At 38.8% G+C, this 20,501-nt stretch overlaps 1 long non-coding RNA gene across 1 annotated transcript in view; it reads left to right on the top strand.

The window, feature by feature from the left end:
- Positions 1-20,501, top strand: part of LOC135967892 (uncharacterized) — a 614,855-nt gene that overhangs the window by 198,871 nt on the left and 395,483 nt on the right. The gene's annotated exons all lie outside the window — the stretch shown is intronic.

The raw sequence follows: 20,501 nt of genomic DNA, 5'->3' as shown, positions 1-20,501 counted from the left end.
AAAATAATATTTTTTCTTGATAAAAAAAAAAGTTTGAAAGGTTTTTTTGCAAATTATAAAACAATGCAATAAAAAATTACAGAATGCAAGCATCATTGCCACCCCCCATTTTGTATACTTCTTGCCCTTGTATTTTCTATCAGAGTTCTGGCAGGAAACAGAAGACCTGCTTACGTTAGGAAAAACAAAAATGAAAACATGAGATGGGTTGCTTTCAAAGGAACTCATTGCAAAGGCGGAGCCGAACGTAAGGGATCCCGAAGTGGAAGAGCTGTCACCCAAAGAGATGAGGCGAAGGTTCTATGAAGCTAGAAGGAGAGAAAGTCATGTGGAACAGGATGCTTTGTGGGAGCATTAAGCCCTCCAACTTTCAGAGACACAGCCAGCATAAGACCCGCTCTCACGGGGAGAGAATCAGGATTGTCAATACCTTGACCTCTCATTTATCTTCCTCCAGTTTTCTATGGGGCCTCTGCATTGACGGAACCCAGCAGTAAGCCAGAGGACTTGGAAATCTATTAAGGTTATCCTGTGAGTTTGAGGGAGTCTCCAAGACGACCTTTCATTCAAAAACATTGCTGAAAGTACTCACAGAATGCAGCAGAACTGTAATACGCATGGTTATGGTTTATTACACTAAAGGATGCAGGTCAAAATTAGCAAAGGGAAGAGGCACAGAGGCACATGGAACAAAGTTGAGAAGGGGCCTGGGGTAGAGCGTCCAGGTGTCCTCTCCCAGTGGAGTCGTGTAGATGGCATTAACTACTTCTAGCAATGATGTGTTACACTATACAGATAAATTGCCTATGAAGAAAGCCCATTTGAGCTTTGGTGTCCAGAGTTTATATTAAAAGTTGGCCACTTTTATATAGATCACGGCTTTGTGGTTGAACTCAGTTGCTAGTGACTCCAGACGTTGAGCTGTTACTGTGGCCTACCCTATAACACCATTACCATAAACACTCTGGCGTGTCCCTATCACCCCCAGGTAAACGAAGACATTCTTATCAGGGAGGACATACCAAGTGCTTAGAGATGACCTCCCAAGAGTTAGGAGGACAGGGACAAATCTTTCTTTGCACAGAGTTAAATCTTTACTTCACACACTGATATAATTCAGTAAGAATGGCTGCCTATCTAAGTTATGGGGCCCAGTGCAAATAAAAAATTACAGCACCTGTTCAAAAATTATTACAATTTCAGGAAGGTGACAAAAGAGTATTAAACCAAGAGTGAGGGCCTTCTGAGCATGGGGACATGTGAACAACTGCATAGTTTATATGCTCAAGGAACCAACCTTGCAGGTCAGCATCTGCTATGGTTTGGATATGTTTTGTTTGGCCCTGCCAAGTCTCATGTTGAAATGTTATCCCCAGTGTCAGAGGTGGGAGCCTGGTGGGAGGTGTATGGCTCATGGAAGCAGATCCCTCATGAATGGCTTGGTGCCATTCTCATGGGAATGAGTGAGTTTTCACTCTTAGTTCCTGCAAGAACTGGTTGTTGAAAAGAACTGGGCACCTTCTCCTCTCTCTCTCTCTCTCTTGCTCTCTGTCGCCATGTGATCTGTGCACATGCCTGCTCCCATTCACTTCTGCCATGAGTGGAAGCAGCTTGAGGACCTCCCCAGAAGCACCATGATTCTTGCACAGCCTGCAGAACTGTGAGAAACATACATCTCTTTTCTTTATAAATTACTCAGTTTCAGGTATTCCTTTATAGCAACACAAATAAACTAAGAGAACCTCCATCAGACAAAGACCAGTGAGGATAAGGATGGAAAAGTTATATGGGGAGTAGGACAAATGGAAGCTATCTTACTCACCTAAGTGATGCACACACATGGTTTTTGAAATTTTTCTACTATGAAACTTTAAACATATACAAAATATAACAATAGACTTGGTGTGGTGACTCACGCCTGTAATCCTAGCACTTTGGGAGGCTAAGGCAGGAGGATCAGGAGTCCAGGAGTTTGAGGTCATCCTGGACAACATAGTGAGACCTTGTCTCTACAAAAATTTTTTAAAATTGTCAAGGTATAGTGGTGCACGCTTGTAGTCCCAGCTACTTGGGAGGCTGAGATGGGAGGATTGCATGAGCCTAGGAATTTGACACTGTAGTGAGCTATTATCATGCCACTTTACTCCAGCCTGGATGACAGAGTAAGACTTTGCCAAAAAAAAAAAAAAAAGACTTAAAAAATAGAACAATAGTATACCCAATGTACCCATCATCAAGTTTATAAATTATCAACTCATAGCCAGTCTTTTATTCATCTGTACTTCTACCTACTTGTTCACCTCATATTTCCAAACAAATCCCAGACTCTAGATTGTTTTAATCTATAAATACATGTCTTCCAATGTATCTTGTTAAACCATTTCAAAAAACATATGAGCAATTGTGTTCTGAAACTGAGAAAACAATAAAAATATATGTAGTTTTTAACATAACCATAGATTTTGAGTATTTTTCATGAATTTGAAAACCATCTAAAACCTCATATTTAGGGACTGCTTACTACTTCATTTATTTATTTGTTTGCATTTAAGCCACTTCCTTTAAAACCATATTTTAAATAATGCTAGGATAACGTCTTTTAATTGCATCTAAGGTTACTTCCTTAGCATAGATATCTTGAATGGGAAATTGACTCAAGGGATATTGATACATATTTTAAAATTGCTTTCTGGAGACCTAAAGTTGTTTTTCAATTTAAGAAAAAATTTGGGTTAGTCTCTTTGTGGTTCCATTTATTTGCTAATTGGGCATATCTGCACTCATTTATTTGGTGCTAAGTGCTATAGGGGATTGCACAGGGTGAAGGAATAAGCCCCTGCTTTTGAAATATTTATAATCTATTAAAGTAGACAAACTACATCTACAAATAGCAGTATAGTAAGCAAATATTCTATGAACTTCCAGGAAGAAATAGGAAAGTATTCTAGGAATTTCGAGCAATTAAAAAACATTCCAGTTAGAATTATTAACATGGTTGTTGCAAGGATCAAACATACACTATATATCAAAGCAAGTTGAAAAAATGAAAATATATTCACATGTGTTAGATCTATTCGGTAAACAGCTACCTGAGTTTAGAATCCTTATTATTATTATTATTTTAACTTTCACCTGTTCAATTACTGGAAAAAAAGTAAAATACTCAAAGGAGCTTGCTGTTTTGCTTCCAAAGGGCAAGCCAGGGACCCACATAAAAACCATATATGTTCAAGGAACAATAGAAATGGTATAAGGCTATGTGATATGGTTTGGCACTGTGTGCCCGCGCAAATCTCAACTCAAATTGTAATCCCAATGTGTTGAGGGCGGGACCTGGTGAGAGGTAGTTAGATTACGGGTGGGCAGTTTCTTCTATGCTGTTCTCATGATAGTGAGTTCTCACAAGATCTGATGGTTTAAAACTGACAGTTACCCCTTCACTCCCTGTCTCCTGCCACTACGTAAGACATGTCTTGTTTCCCTTCACCTTCTACCATGATTGTAAGTTTCCTGAGGCCTCCCCAGCCATGCAGAACTGTGAGTCAATCAAACCTCTTTTCTTCATAAATTACCCAGTCTCAGGTAGTATCTTTATAGCAGTGTGTGAATGGACTAATACGCTATGTCTATTTGACTGCTCTTATCTACAAATTCAGTCCCAGAAGTTAAGCAAACGTAAGCAAGCCATTTTCTGTCACGATGACATTATGCGTGTGTTTAACTGAATAGATCACTTCTAACAGTTGTTTGGGCATGTTTACCAGCTTTTCAATTGCATGCAAATTGATACTTATGGAAAAATACAGAATAACAGTGATACAAGGCAGGTGAGTCCCAAAATTGGAGCTTAGCTCAGGAGGGTTCTCGGCTTTGTCCAGGAAACAATTCAATGGTAAGTTGGTGGTGATAGACAGCAGCTTTGATAGAAGCAGCAGAGCACAGCAGCAGTAGAGGTCCTGCTCCTTGTGGAGAAGGGCTACCCCATAGACAGAGCACCCAGAGTAGCAGCTCAGAGGCAATACTGTAGTCGTATTTGTACCCACTTTTAATTATGTGAAAATTAAGTGGCAGGTTATCCAGAGATTTCTAAAAAGCAGGTGGTAATTTCTGGGTGTTGCCATGGAAAGGTGTGGCAATTCCTAGGTGTTGCCATGGCAATGGTAAACTATCATGGTGCTGATGGGCATATCCTAGGGGGAGGTGTTTTCCGTGCCTCTTCCCTGTTTCAACCAGCCTTTAATCTTATCTTGTGTCAAGTCTCACCTCATACCTCAACAAGTTAAGAACAAATAAAAAAGTTCAGCTAGTAAAGTCTTAGGTGCATTTCTGCTCACAGAGAAAAGTTCCAATACATACGACAACTGATGATGTGAAATCTGTCTCATGTCTGATAACATTTCCTGAAGAAAATTTGATTCCCCAGGAATCTTTTAAGAGACCTCGATCACATCCTTTTCCTTACACATTCTTAGAAGATAATAATCAAATACTTCCCATAGCTAGAGAAAACAGACACAGCTCACAAGATATCATGGAGTTCAACAGTTGTTAATAGTGATAAATAATTAAACTTTTTCTTAAAGAAAATGGACAGATCCCACAAGAAGACTGAATTTATTCATTGGGAGGCAATTTTGTATGCCAGTGAATGTGGGAAAGGAAACCCTCCAACTGAATCGATCTACCGGTCTCTGGCTTGTTGTTTTGTCTTATCCATATTTCTTTTTGTAAAGGAAAAATTCTCTTGATTTTTATGTAGTTTTATTAAGATATAATTCATATGCTATACAATCCATCCATTCAAAGCACACAGGTCAATAGTTTATAGTGTATTTGTAGAGCTGTGCAGCCATCCACGTTACTTTTATGAACCATTATTATCTCCACCTACAGGTTAATGAAGTTACTGTTGCCTCCAGGAATTTTTTTAAAAAAACATGCTTCTTCTAATAAATCAAAAATTCTCAGGCAATATAATACATAGGATTCCCTGGCATGGTGAAAAAGAGGTCACTGGACGGCAGAGCATTTTGACAAAACCATCTTGATACCCTTCAACTTAGTTGTTGTATTGCACTCATTATTGTTAGAGTAGCATTTTATTTTAAAGGATAACATTGCAACATCAAATTTTAACCTATTAACCTCTCATAATGACCTGACAAGGGGCCCATTGTAACAGTACAATAGCAATCTGTTTACAATAATTTTATTTTTCTGAAATAAACAAAAAAGGCAGCCAAAACTCTATAGCCTCACTTTCTTGAGAAGCCAATAGCTACGATGAAGCTATTTGATACTTATATTTGTTTTATTTTGTAATGGAACTTTAGAAGAATATGTGAGATAATCTTTATTAGCAGACTTTGCAAGAGTTTATATTTGTAGGATTGTGTTTATTTGTTTCTGGTTTTTTTTTTTTATTGTTGTTACCTTACTTGTATGAGAGCTCATATGCTTCTGAGGCTGTATGAGTCCATGTGTGTTTTTAAAGAAGTCATTTTAAGAGACTTGGGAAGTGACAGAAGGTTAGTTATAGAATGATTCCAGTCAGCATGGAGAAAAGGTGAAAATAGTTTTGGTCTTTACCAGGAATAACAGCTACAATTTAAAAATACACAACACTTGAATTTTACCTCCTTGAGAAAGGTATTTTAATCCTTAAACAACATTTTCCTCACATATTAAAAAATAGATCTCCATTTTAAAATATCTCTGATTTAACTAAAGTAGAGCATCTTAATGTTTTGATATAAGTATCCAAATTAGTCCTAGTATAATTCTGAAAAATTTTCAAATACATTAATCCTTTATAAATTGCGAATACTTTGATGGTTTATAAATTAAACAAAGTAGATTCACTTCTTAAACTAAACTTGTTGGATCCATTATAAAGTTTCCTGTTGCATGACATATATATACACATGCACATATACATACATAATTTATAATATGTGTAATTAAAACTGAATTTCATTTTAAAATTTAAAACAAATTTAAAAAATATATATATATATGTGTGTGTACATATATATATATATATTTTTCCCAGTTTTTCTGAAAAAGAGCCTATATGTTTATCTATAAATAACCTAAGTGGAGTTGGAGCATGTGCCAGAATCTCTAAATTCAATATGATGCTTACCAGCATGGTAAACCTGCTTTTATAAAATGGTTCAGGCTTCTTTTTGTTTGTTTGTTTTGAGACGGAGTCTCGCTCTGTCGCCCAGGCTGGAGTACAGTGGCCGGATTTCAGCTCACTGCAAGCTCCGCCTCCCAGGTTCACGCCATTCTCCTGCCTCAGCCTCCCGAGTAGCTGGGACTACAGGTGCCCGCCACCTCGCCTGGCTAGTTTTTTGTATTTTTTAGTAGAGACGGGGTTTCACGGGGTTAGCCAGGATGGTCTCGATCTCCTGACCTCGTGATCCCCCCGTCTCAGCCTCCCAAAGTGCTGGGATTACAGGCGTCAGCCACCCCGCCCAGCTGGTGCAGGCTTCTTAAATTCAACCCTTCTCTTATTCTGCAAAATGATGTGTTTCTCTTTATTACATATAGCAAATGCACCCCAAATCGGAAGATGTGACTTCAAAGTTGGGATGTTAAAATTAACATTGCATAAGTTGGCCTTATTTGATTTTTTTGCCTCCTCCTTGAAACTACTTCCATGCCAGATCTTTCCTCCTCCCTCACTGTAGTAGATTAATTGCATTAGTGGTTGTAATCCACTGACCGTCTTTGTTTCTGTGTCCTTGTCCAGTTCTGGTCTGGGGCCCGCCAGGTGACTTGCTTTGGTCAATGAGATGATTGGAGTCACATCAAGGCAAGCAGAAGCAAGAAATGATGTGAACACGGTTCCTCTCGTGTGCTTGCACTTCCTCCATTGACATAAAAAAAAGTGTTCCAAGCTAGAGGATGAGAGATCTATATGATAGAGCCAGCTTGCCACAGCTGAGGCCATCACAAATCAATCAATAGTCATCTGATCCCCAGAAATGTGAAAGCTCAGTCAAAAATCAGCAGACGCACCTAGATAACCAAACCAGTCTTGTGAGCAGCAAACACTTATTGCTGTATCCTTCTGAGGTTTTGTGGATGCTAGCGATTGAGCAGTATCATGGCACTAGAACAATACTGACATACTAACCTAAGGCACTCTTTCAAGAAATTGATTGTATTTGCAACTTACACAACTTGGCCAATACTTACCTTTGTGCAATCTGAAACTTTAGAGAAAAGGTCTTTACCTCTCAGATCCTTAATTTCCTCATCTATAAAATAAAATAACTGAACCACATCAGCTTCATGGTCACTTGTACATCTGTATTATTTGATTGATTGACTTTAAAGGTGATGACTTATTTTAAATGTACCTTTAGATGCCTTATGCAAAAGTAAATTTATAGTTCTATATTGCTGGCACATTCCTGAGCTATTTGGGGTATTTTTTTCCACTAAAACTTACTTACATAGAGCTCCCCCACCCCAATGCCCATTGTACACTCCCACCACTATAGACAGAGAGGCAGTATTGGTGGTGGTTAATCTTGCTTCCCCTAGAGCAAAACATCCTTTCTTCATTGCCCAGCTTAGAGCTGTGTAAACTTGGGCAAGTCCCATCAGGTCTCACTGTCTTCATCAGGTAATGCTGGTACTTACCTCAGTGGTTTGCTTTAAAAAAGTGAATGAGCTCATCTGTTTTATTTAATACATGCATTAAGAATTTATAATCGTGCCTGGAACACCTAATATAATTACAATTTAGCTATTGGAATAGTGATCCTTCCAATTCCCCTGGCTTAAAGATTTTGCTTAGGAACTAAAATAGTTTCTTGTCTGAGTAGGAAGTGTGCATTTTTCATAGGACCACATTTACAGGAGCGTGATCAAGATTGGAGGCCTGTTTCACCAGGAATGATACCGTGAGGCATAAATAAATCACACACTATTATTACCCACACTGAGAGCTGCCATAGCAGATTTTAAAAGAGCCACTGTCAAATCTCTCCTATGTCAGAAGGAGGCAGTCTGACATAGTTCAAAGAACAAAGAAAACCAGAAGTTGAAAGATCTAGGTTTTATTTCTAGTTACACATTTACTTCTGTTCAGTTAGATATTGCTACTTATACCCCTTACTGATTTGCAGTGGACTCTGATGTGTCTGGACAAGTCACTTAATCTCATTGAATTGCTATTTTATCATCTATAAAAATGAAAATAAGCTGTTGTAAAAGTCCCATTGAGATATTGATAATATGCTTCTCCAGTCTACCAGCCCTGTGCTTCTTAAACCCAGTGGCCTTGGAAGTATTAGAGTGCATTGTAAAAATACAGCTTCCACCAGAGTCGAATTTAGTCTATCTACATTATAGAGGTAAGAAAACCTGCATTTTAAATAAGATAGTTAGAATGTGGTTTACGGACCACACTTTGAGACTCACTTTGCTGCTTCCCTTCTTTGCTTTGTGGAAACATGAATGACATCTGCCATTCCTTGTCTGACATGGTAATGTGCCAATCCAAAAAGATGATGACTAAGAAGGCACTTTGAGTACAGTAAAGCTCTAGAAACATTCATTACTCTTCTTGTTAAATAAATGCTAAATGCCCCCAAGCTCCCCAGGTCGTGCAGAATGCTGACTCCTTACTTAAGCAGTAGGGCTTTAGGATGTCTCTAAGCAGAGTTTGTGAGCTGATGAATGGATTCTTATATTGATCTCAGGAGGCTACATGGGAATGAGACTAAAGGTGGCACCAGGCTCTCTAAAAGAAAACACTCTTCCTACTGGGTTTGTGTTTGACCTCCTCTGCATGCCCCGTCTCTTTGGATGCTCACAACCACCGTGTTATATAAGAACAGTGTCTTGTCAGTGTTTGATTCCAGTCTGCTTTCAAATACCTGGGTGCTTTGTATTTCCTTCTGGGAAGGGAAAAATCAAACTAATCAGGAAGCTACTGCTTCGGAGCCTAGGATACTTTCAGAAATTTCTAGGGTGCTACAGGGTTTCACCCTGATGAACATGGGTCAATTTTCATCGCATAGGTCGGGATGAAGCTTGTGTGGATAAAATAACACCATACAAATAGTAACGCTAACCCCTCATATAGCTGAGTTGTGGATAACGAAGGCAAGTGAGGCACCTGAGGTTCTTGGATGAGGATGCTTCTAGCCTCTTAACGTTTTTTCCTTTATCTCTGTTTTCTTCCCTTCGCCATTCTTGTTCTCTGTAATTCTCATTTGTGTCGTCAACTTTGTCTTCATGTCGTTACTCTTTCTTTGTTTTCAGCTCTCCTATTATTTCCTTTCTTCTTAGCATTTATTTTGTCTCCGGTAGACCTGCCTCACTCTTCTGTCCATCTCTCACATCCCCTCCGTTCTCCTGCTCACTCCCTCCCCCACCAACTCTCAGAACTCCACACTGATTTTACAACTCCCCTGACAGGTCTGAAGTTTATTGAAGGGTGAGGGAGGGCACGTCCAGCCTCAGGTTGGGGAAGGGGGTGGTGGTTTCCTCCGTGGGGTTCCTCAGTCATCGCGAAAAGGGCAGACAGCTTTCTGGCTCCCGTCTGTCGAATCCCAATCAGAGGACCGTGTGCTGCTGTGGGTGTCTAAAAGCCACCTTTGGGCATAAAGGATAATAAAAACCTTCAGTCAGACATTCGAGGCAGTGTTCCAAACTGCTAGCTGCCAACTCCCCAGTTAAGAGAGGTCTGGCTCCAAGCCTCTCAAATTAACCCCTTTCCCTCCAGATCTCCACGGAGAGATTTCTGCTATGATGCCTAGCACTGAAGGAGGGAAAAAAGTGAAAAGTGTGTCGATGAAAGAGAACTTCAGGCAGAATCCAAATTTCAGTGTTGCAACATTTTACTCCGTTTGGACAACATGTGCTTCACTAAATAAGATGTCGTGAAAGGAGGGTGGTCAATGTGTTTGAAAGAAAAACATTGAAGGGTGGGACGCAGCTTTGCCTGGCTTTTTAACAGCCATGAGCTGCTTGATATTTTTGGCTTGGATATATATATGTATGAGAGTGTGCGTGTGTGTGTGTGTGCACGCGCGTGTGGTTTTTTTTTCTTTTTAAAAATATGAGGTATTAGGCTCTCTCCCAAAGCATATTCAAGTGAGGCTGCCTCTAAGCCACATACCTCTATTAGGGAAACTTGTCTTGCAAAAAAGAAAAAATAAATAAATAAATAAATAAAAAGGAAGGAAGGAAGGAAAGGGACTCCCTTCCTCTGACACACTCACCTACATCCTGGTGGCATTGTGGCTTATTGTCCTCTGTCTACCTCTCTATCTAGAAAGTAGGCTATCTACTTAGGCTACTTTCTAGCTCTATCTGCTTTGGAATGCTTATGCCTGGGCCAGTGGATTCACTCCACAACAGAAACCTTAAACATTAAATTTTAAACCTTAAACATGGATAAGGTCGTCCTTATCCATGAGTTCTGCATCCCTGGATTCAAGCAACCATGGGTCAAAACTATTTTTAAAAATTGGGCTTCTACCGAACACGTCCAGACATTTTTTTCTTGTCATTATTCCCTAAACAATATGGTAAAACAACTATTTATATAAAATTTACATGGTATTAGGTATTACAGGTAATCTGGAGATGACTTAAAATATAGAGGAGGGTGTGCATAGGTAATATGCAAATATTACTCCATTTTGTATCTAGAGTCACCATGAATTTTAGTATCTATGGGAGGTCCTGGAACCAATCCTTCATCCATACCAAGGGGTGGCTTTATATGGTTAAAAAAAAAACTCAGGTCAAAAGAGTTAGAATGTGAGACAGAAAGACAGACATATAAGACTCAGAATTCACATAATGTTCCACTGGTGCTGCCATCTGCCTAATGGCCTGAGTTTGAATCTTAGCTCTGCAAGATGTTGGCTCTACTATTTAATTTCCATTTCTTCACTGGTTAAATGAGGATAATAGAATAGTAGAAACGACCTCACAGGGTTGTAACAAAGACTAAATGAGATAAAATGTGAAAATGTTCACCAAGTATCTGATGCAAATTAGTTCTCATAAACAACAGTTATTAAATGCTATTTATTATTACTATTATTATTATTATTATCATGATTAGCACAGTAACTATTCTTAGGTTCCTCAGAGGCCTATTGCTAGAGAATGGAGGAACAATTTCACTCCTAGACCGTTCCAGGTTGTAGTTTGATAAGCATCCTCCAGCTTAGAAGAAACATTTTTAAGTCCAGTCAATTGCCCACCATCCCTACAGTATTTTGACAGATTCTCTCTAGGTACCAATGTTCAGTGAAGAAATTAACTAGTCTTTAAAATTGTTTCTGCTTTCAGGGAATCAATATTCAGGGTGATTACAGAGGAAGCTCTCAATGGAGATTTTGGTACACTTTGAAACAAATTCTTGTCCCAGGTTAAATTTAGACAATCACTACCCATTAATGGTTACATAAGGTAGGTTTTAGCTATCAAGGGAAGCACACCTTTGCACAAAAATATGTTTTGATCACCATTCAAGAGAAGATATAGGACTTACGAATTTAAGTTGAAGACAGGGTAATTTTAAAAGATACCTGTCTATATTGGAATAAATTATTTTAACACAGAATCATCAGAACTACTTTTGTAGCAATATCTTAAAAATTGCCTAAGGAATGGGAATATTCAAGATTTATCTGCTTATAAATCCTTAGCTAATTAAAAATTAATTTTAATTTTAATCTAGTTTATGACCATTGTACTCCTACTCCCAAATGTCCAAGACCTTTAACCTTTAAACCGCAACTGGATTTCCCTCTTTGATTCTGAGGCAATGTCTTTGGGTCTCTTAACTATCCTTTGCCTTCTCAATGCCATCTGTTTTCATAAGAAAGATGGTGGTTTTACAAAAACATCCACATTTAGGTGTTACCCATCTTAGTTTTCCATTTGTACATTAGCAGGAGTTTTCATAACATCTTATCTTAGACAATGAATTTTAACAGTGGGAGTGTCTAATATCAAATTGAGAAAAAAAATAGGTATTTGTTGCAGAGACTTCTAGTTGGTAAGTGTCTAATATCAAATTGAAAAAAAAATAGATATTTGTTGCAGAGACTTCTAGTTGGTAACACAGAATATTTAACTGGGAATCTTGTTGCTTCTCTTTAAGACTACATTCACCAGCCTGCTGTGATGCTTGGTAAATCCAGATGACTAGGTTTTCATCAATGAAGTGTAGCAGAATTGCTTCCCCCAGATGGAATTGTCTCCTCTTTCTTGATGCCTGGAATGTGGATACAGGGGCTGCATCTCTAGCATACAACTTGGGGTTCAGCGACATGCTGAATGTGTTTATATCAATTATCTATTACAGCATAACAAACCTCTCCAATCTTACTCATGTAAAAATCCATCTATTTTATGATGTGTGAGGATTCTGGGGGTCAGGAATTCAAATACAGCACAGTGGGATGGCTTGTCTTTGACCTGTAAAGCTTTATAACGGCTGGGATTTAAACTGTGAAGTCTTGAATGACTAAGCACTGGAATTCCTTGGAGCGTTCTTTAATTAAAAGTCCAGTTCACTAAGATGATTTCGAGGCTGGGCTCAGTGAGGACAGTCAACCAGAACATCTACGCATGGGCTGTCCATGTGCTGAGGCATCTCACAATGCTACAGATTCTGAGAGTAGGTACTTCAAGAAAACCAGGCAAAGCTACACAGTCTTTAATGACCTAACTTCGGAAGTCACACAGCATTCTGTCTGCTCCACTCCACTTCTTACATGCAAATCACCGAGGCCAGCTCAGATTCAAGAGGACAGATGAGTTTTCCCCACCTCTTTATTAGAAATGACCAAAGTTGTATGCAGGAGAGCATGTGGTGTGGGAATCACCTGTGGTGGTCATCACTGGAAACTTCAATGTGCCACCAGGGTGGAACACAATGATAGGAACGTGGGCCTCTGATAGCACTGCAGAGTCGCCATAACTGCTCTGAACTGCCAACTCGCAGTGTGTGTGTGCCTGTGTGGTGTGTGTGTGTGTGTAACATAAAGACAGTGAGAGAGACTTTTATCCTATTTAAACTGTTGTTATTTTTATTTTATGTAATATGTAGGCAAACCAAATGCTAACTAATCCAGTGGTCAGCGACCTCAGATTTTACCGTGTCAATAATCCATTCATGTACAGCACCGGCTCAAACATCAACTACCAAGGAAATTAATGTAAATTAGCAGGCAAAATTCAACACAAATCCATTGCAGTCATTAGACTAATAGCCTTTGCTTTTGCTCCACTGATTCCATTTTTAAAAAAATTTCAGATATTTATCTTAGTGGAGAGCAGTAACTTCTCTGCTGAAATGACTTGGTGGCATTTCCCATCCAGGGGTGTTGCTGATGGTGTACCAGCACGTTCTGATCCCATTTTTGGAGCTGGAACAATCTAAACTTGTATAGAGAAAGTCTTCATGGGTTTTTGTTGGCATCGGAGAAGTCTAATTACACACACCCAAATACACAGGAGAGGAATGGAAGGCTTTTCCCCATTGACTTGGAAAAGTTGGTGGTTTTGACCTGCAGTGCTTGAATGAGAGATCCAGGCTAATTATGGGATTTTATGTTTAAACAGTTATTTTTCTACAGAACACTCATAGCACATTTGTAAGTTTAATTTTCTTTTGGATCTGTGCTTTTCATGGACTGTCTGCACAGAATTTTTTCAATTTAAGAAGGCACATCAGCTTTTATTCATCACGAATGGCCTTATGAATGATATGTTTGTGTTCTTAGGTAAAATAAAAAAGATTATTCTGGAATTATTTCAAAAATTATTTTGTAGTTGATTATATCTGTTTTATTCTGTGCCCCTAAAGATAACCAACTTCTTTGTTTGAATCGCTTGTACTATTACACCTTCCTTTACAGTTTCATGAGGTCTGGCACCTGCTTTATTTTATTAAGTGATATTTTTCTAGCATTTGCACAGTAAATATAGCTGATACTTAATATAAATAATAAATAGTGAGGTCCTGTTATTATTGTTACTGGTCTTCCTTTTTTTTTTTTTTTTTTTTTGAGACGGAGTCTCGCTGTCGCCCAGGCTGGAGTGCAGTGGCCAGATCTCAGCTCACTGCAAGCTCTGCCTCCCGGGTTTGGCCATTCTCCTGCCTCAGCCTCCCGAGTAGCTGGGACTACAGGCGCCCACCACCTCGCCCGGCTAGTTTTTTGTATTTTTTAGTAGAGACGGGGTTTCACCATGTTAGCCAGGATGGTCTCGATCTTCTGACCTCGTGATCCGCCTGTCTCAGCCTCCCAAAGTGCTGAGATTATAGGCTTGAGCCACCGTGCCCGGCGTGGTCTTCCTTTTTAAACTCAGAGCAGATCTAGTTCACTCTTTTGTTATAGTGAACTTATATAAATTATTTCAGTGTTTTAGCAAAGAGATAAATATCGTTGACACATTCTACCTATCAGATCTAGAATAATTCTGACATATTTGGTATTCTGATATATTTTTAATTGATTATTAGATCTGAGGAAGAAGCATCAGAGAATCTCCAAATTCTATTAATATAGGGAATGGAAATTTTAAATATCTTTCCAAACTAGGGTGTGCTATTTTTTTCTAAGTCACAAAGCGTCTCACTCTGCAAGTGGCTGGATTATTGTCCCTGAAATCAACATGGAAGTGGGGGGGAAAAAACAGAAAAAACTGACAATATGCAGTATGCAATCTCACTTCCTCCCTCCTCTCTTCTTGTCTTCTTTTCTCTTCCTTCCCATAACTCCCTTTTGCTTACTTTATTTAACCTTTCTTCCTTATATTCTTTTATTTCCCTTCTAGAATTAAGATAAAGCTTTTATTTTCTTCTTTTTTAAAACATAACACTAAAGACATTTTCAGAGTAATGAGTGAAGACCATTCAGAAATATATTGACTAAAAAGTGAAAGTTCTTCCCCACCATGCTCCATTTCCCAATCCCACTCCTCTCTTAGGGGTAACCACTTTTAAGAGTTGGTTGTGCACTTTTCTAGATATCTCCTTTTGATTTACATAAATATATGTTAGGTGGGAATGGTTTTCGGAAAGGGAAATCAGGAGGGAATTATGGGGATATTCATTGTAAAGAAGGAGGCAGCATCACGTTGAATTAGTGTAGATAAGATCAACAAGATTTTTTAAAAGACAGAATTAAAACAAGAGTAGAAACCATCCAGGGAATAGTTTGCATTCTTTTAACTACATATGCTAGGACAGACAAAAGTAAGCAAGGGATTTGACCCAAATAGGGTAAAATGCTTGGGAAAGCCACCGACTGCATAATCCATTCCCCTTTGGTCTAGCTTTGAGTCTTGCAGTTTACAGTAATCGCATTCTAGTTAGATAAACCACATACAAATGCAGCAAACAGTAACTGGATGAGGGCGCAGTCACAGATTCTGGTTATCACATTCCTTTCTTTCTTTCCTCTCATCCTTCTCACAGAAATTTCAACCAGTTAAATTTTTTTTTTTTTTTTTTTTTTTTTTGAGACGGAGTCTTGCTCTGTCGCTCAGGCTGGAATGCAGTGGCCGGATCTCAGCTCACTGCAAGCTCTGCCTCCCGGGTTCACTCCATTCTCCTGCCTCAGCCTCCTGAGCAGCTGGGACTACAGGCGCCCGCCACCTCGCCCGGCTAGTTTTTTGTATTTTTTAGTAGAGACGGGGTTTTACCGGGTTAGCCAGGATGGTCTCGATCTGCTGACCTCGTGATCTGCCCGTCTCGGCCTCCCAAAGTGCTGGGATTACAGGCTTGAGCCACCGCGCCCGGCCTAAAATTTTTTATTATTAGGGAATGGGGAATCCTACCCCACTCTCTAGAGGAAATCCTATTATGTGATAATCTCCCCACTTCTTGCATATTACTGAGCAGATTAAAAGGAATTCATGGTCAAAATCAGGAAGAGATCACCAGAGGAGTGTCTGCATTAGAGGACTCCCTTTGCTCATGAACCACAGTGTTCAAATAAAAAATTGTCTGCTCCCATTTTCATAAAATTAAAAATTGGTTACCTCAGAGACCTAGATGGTTTAGAAACATCATTGTTCTAATTCCATGTATATTTGGTAATTTGTGGCAGGAGTCATCAGCTAAAATGAGTAAGGGCATCTCATTCTACTGAAAATGGTCAATTATGTTTTGTTAATGGAAAAATATGCCTACGCTTTTGTTCACAGACACAAGCTTATGCAGATAGGTAACAGATAACCTGGATCACAATTTCTTTGTCTTCATAAGGTAGCGTGTTAGTTTTAATATACAACAACTGTGACCTTAATTGTAAATGAAGATAAATATCTATATCTATGTACATAAATGAGTACATAAGTCTATTTATATAAACAGAGATATAGCTAGAGGTAGATGAATTAGATAGAGATAGGTATACAGAGAGATGATTAGATATATGATGGATAAATAGATAGATAATATAAATGGTCTGTCTACTGGAGAAAGACATTTTTAAATATACTTCTTCCACACTTGGGATTTTTCCTTTTGATTTTTTAATCTCTCAATATAAATTTTCATCTACTAACAAACTGTTCAAGAAAGGTCCCCATTTTATAGCTTGATACAATGATATCAGCCAGGATATATTTTTAGAAACCTTTATTGAAAAGGTGATTGGGGGCCAGGCACGATGGTCATGCCTGTAATCCCAGCACTTTGAGAGGCCAAGGCGGGCGGATCACGAGATCAGGAGATCGAGACCATCCTGGCTAACACGGTGAAACCCGTCTCTACTAAAAAATACAAAAAATTAGCTGGGTGTGGTTGCGGGCGCCTGTAGTCCCAGCTACTCGGGAGGCTGAGGCAGGAGAATGGCGTGAACCTGGGAGGCGGAGGTTGCAGTGAGCCGAGATCGAGGAGCCACTGCACTCCAGCCTGGGCAACAGAGCAAGGCTCTGTCTTAAAAAAAAAAAAAAAAAGAAAGAAAAAGAAAATGTGATTGGGGAAATTATCATTAATCTCCCATAAATGTGTCAGGCACTATGCCTGTATGTGTCATATGTGCTGTCTATCCGATCCACTTACTGCTGGGTGGAAATTATTAATATTCTTTTACCAGAGAGTAAATTATGATTCTGTGGATTAAATTAACTTGCCCAAGGTCATGGGCTAACAAGTGATAGAACAGGATTTGAAATCAGGACTTTGTGTCACCAATGTTCGTGCCTTTTTTCACACCATGCTTTGAAAGACTCTTAACACAGACTCAAACAAAACAGAAAACAATACATCTGAGTGTCCAAAATGCATGATACTGTGACCCAAAAGCTATGAGATAACCTCAAACTAGGAGGAATTGTCACATTCAAGAGAACTTACAATCTGAATTGCATCTCGTTAATTTAAAACACTAACATGATCAAGGATGTCATATGAATATTCAGGGAATAACAATGAGATAAATATATTCTGGACGAGGAAATGAGGACACACAAATGGCCAAATGCTGGTTTACACCTACTTTGGATTCCCTCAGCCTAACGTACCTCCTGGGCCCTCATGTCCTCACAAAGTAATAGGCATTCATTATTGTATTTTGAAAGCCAGAGATGGTGGAAGGGCATGTTTGGATCTGAGTGGTGCATTGTCCCAGTGACACTCACGTGCCTCTTTTAATTATCTCAGTCTCGTGTGTCTAAGGAATTGTTTTGAAGCACAGATTTCATCCAGAAGATAACAAGCAAAGGCCAGTGCTGGCCTCTATCACTTTATAAAGCGGTGGCTCGCTTGATAATGGACCATCTTGAGTTTGATTCTTATCGGTTCCTGCTTCACTTCTTGCTGCTTTTACTCCACCATCCTAGATTACACCTCCTTAATAAGCATTCAGCTCTTAATATTTGCCTCAGGCTCGATTTTCTGTGGAACCAGGGTCAAGTAGAAGATTCCCTAGAAGAGAGGTTTCCTGATCTATACATTGATAGAATATGAAACAAACTTGTGCAAATTATAGTTTTAAGTGGTCATTTTATAAAGGAGGACATTGAAAAAGTTAAGGCTTTAACATCTTGCTCAAAGTCCAAGGACTTGAACTCCAAATCTCCTTGATTCCAATTCTAACATATTTTATGCCATGTCTAAATGTGTTGCATCAGAATCACTTGGTGGTTTAACTTAATGTAATTTAATTTCCTGTACCTGAATATTACCCCAGGAATCTTGAAACAAAATGGAGTGGGTGGGGGGCCTTAGTCTTTATTTTTATCAAGAACTCATGTTGATCCCAATAAATAATAATCTTCAGAGACAGTAGTCCAATGAGAAACATATCAAAAGCAAAACAAATAATATAAAGCAGTTTTATGAATGAAAATCCCATGTAAAAATATATTTCATTTTGTAGGGTTCCCACTCATGTAAAAACTCACAATTTCTAATTACATGTGGCTTATTTAGAAGGGTAGCATTTTCAGTGTAATATAACTCTAGGTTCTTAACTGAATGTGATGCATTATGCTGATGTTCTTTTAAAATGGAAGAAAGTATCTCATGCCAGTTAGAATGGTGATCATTTAAAAAGTCAGGAAACAACAGACGCTGGAGAGGATGTGGAGAAATAGGAATGCTTTTACACTGTTGGTGGGAGTGTAAATTAATTCATTGTGGAAGACAGTGTGGTGATTCCTCAAGGACCTAGAAGCAGAAATAACATTTGACCCAGCAATCCCATTACTGGGTATATATCCAAAGGATTATAAATCATTCCACTATAAAGACACAAGCACACGTATGTTTATTGCAGCACTGTTCACAATAGCAAAGACTTGGAACCAACCCAAATGCCCGTCAGTGATAGACTACTGAATAAAGGAAATGTGGCACATATACATCATGGAATACTATGCAGCCATAAAAAGGATGAGTTTATGTCCTTTGCAGGGACATAGATGAAGCTGGAAACCATCATTCTCAACAAACCATCACAAGAACAGAAAACCAAACACCCCATGTTCTCACTCATAAATGGGAGTTGAACAATGAGGACACATGGATACAGGGAGGGGAACATCACACACTGGGACCTGTTGGCAGGTGGGGGGCTAGGGGAGGGATAGCATTAGGAGAAATACCTCATGTAGATGATGGGTTGATGGGTGCAGCAACCTCAATGGCACATGTATACCTATGTAACAAACCTGCACGTTCTGCACATGTACCCCAGAACTTAAAGTATAATCAAAAAAGAAAATGGAAAAAAGCAGAACAATTGTACTCAGAAAGCACAGAGTACTTCATAAACTACTGCCAACCTTCATTAAGAATATTCTTTTTAAAAAGATATCAAAATACTTGATATGAAAGAGAGTAAGAAAGAATAAATATTTCAGTGGGAGACTACCAGGGATTTAATTATTTATAATCTTGGAGTAGCATGGTAATAATCCTAGAGTATCAAGAGCAAAGCCAAACCTACATGTATACTATGAATATTTAAGGCTAACAAAGCTGATTTTGATGACCTACTTCCATAGTAGGGAGCAGTTATATTGTAATGAACTGTGAAGATCTGAGATCTTTCTCCTACTCACAAGCTTGTAAGTAGCTTCCAAACTATGTGCTGGTTGAAAGCATCCAACTCTTGGGTCAGAGATGAAAGATAGTTCATTACTTACAGCAATAATAGGAGCCATCGTACCAGCATTTTTGCACAGGCTCTCTGAGCTCCGATTCCTATAAGGCGTAACAAAAGAGGGCCACATAACACCTACACACAGTGAATCCTTTTGCAGGGGAAGAATTCTGAGCTTAGGGACTCGGAATCTTTTCTAATGAGCAGTAAGCATGTCTGCCTTTTACTTTAGTGGGAGACATTGTCTTTATTATACCAGATATTACCCATGCCTGTCTATTGCTCCAGACAGAGACATCTTACACTTCAAGGTTGTTTTTTGTACAGACATCCTCGAAAAGATAGTCCAGAACAAAGGGCAGTTAGTGACTCTACTTGCAAGACATGAAAGAATGTGAGAGACCTTGGGGAATTGTCTCTCAACACACATCCTCTTTGATAACAATATAGTTGCTTTATCATTCCATAAGATGATTCTTTCATCATGCAAATAAGTATTCAAAAGAACACCTTTCAAGACATGCCATAGTTCTTGCAAGCCCCAGAATGCATTTTAGCAAACGAATGTGAGTAAGGAGAAAAAGTTGCCATTCTTCTAAAGATGGTACTTTGATGGGAGAAAAGGAAGACTTCATTGTTTCCATAGTTATTTTGTTAAGGGTCCATTTTTTTTCCTTTCTTCATCTCTCCGTAAAATAATGGAAAAAGAGCTGCATTTCTGATACCTTGGACAATAAAGAGCTTAGCAGACAAAAGCAGTGAAGAATCACGGTAAAGCTGCGTTGTGAAATCAGACAAAAACGGCTCAAATTTAATCTCTGATTCTTACGTGGTGTGAGTTACCGAGCTTGTTAATACTCAGGTTCATCAACTTTATTACAAAGGATGACA

Source organism: Macaca fascicularis, chromosome 16 (genome assembly GCF_037993035.2).
Source record: "Macaca fascicularis isolate 582-1 chromosome 16, T2T-MFA8v1.1".
Taxonomy (NCBI): domain Eukaryota; kingdom Metazoa; phylum Chordata; class Mammalia; order Primates; family Cercopithecidae; genus Macaca; species Macaca fascicularis.
The sequence above is the reverse complement of the archived record's forward strand: the minus strand, read 5'-3'. Positions and strand labels throughout refer to the sequence as shown.